The sequence below is a fragment of the Sinocyclocheilus anshuiensis genome, unplaced genomic scaffold (genome assembly GCF_001515605.1).
Source record: "Sinocyclocheilus anshuiensis isolate Anshui unplaced genomic scaffold, SAMN03320099.WGS_v1.1 scaffold478, whole genome shotgun sequence".
Classification (NCBI taxonomy): domain Eukaryota; kingdom Metazoa; phylum Chordata; class Actinopteri; order Cypriniformes; family Cyprinidae; genus Sinocyclocheilus; species Sinocyclocheilus anshuiensis.
The window spans coordinates 1,123,481-1,123,741 of record NW_015542376.1 but is presented as its reverse complement, the minus strand read 5'-3'; positions in this window follow the sequence as shown (position 1 = coordinate 1,123,741).

The following is a 261-nucleotide window of genomic DNA, read 5'->3' as shown; positions in this document are numbered from 1 at the left end:
GCTAGATCATTGACAGAGGGAGCTGGGCAATTCAGGGCTCCAGACTCATTCTTCCCACTGGTCACTCTTTTGCAATGAACTTTCTCAGGTGGTTGCACTAGCACGTTTTTTTTTTGTGTTTTTTTGCACTACAACATGCTATTAATCAATGCATGCGGATGAACTTTTATGTAGTTTATAGTTATATGGAAACGAAAGTAGCTAACATTCAACCCGTTCTTTTTCATCAGTAGTATTATTTGTGATTTGAATTGTGTGAAT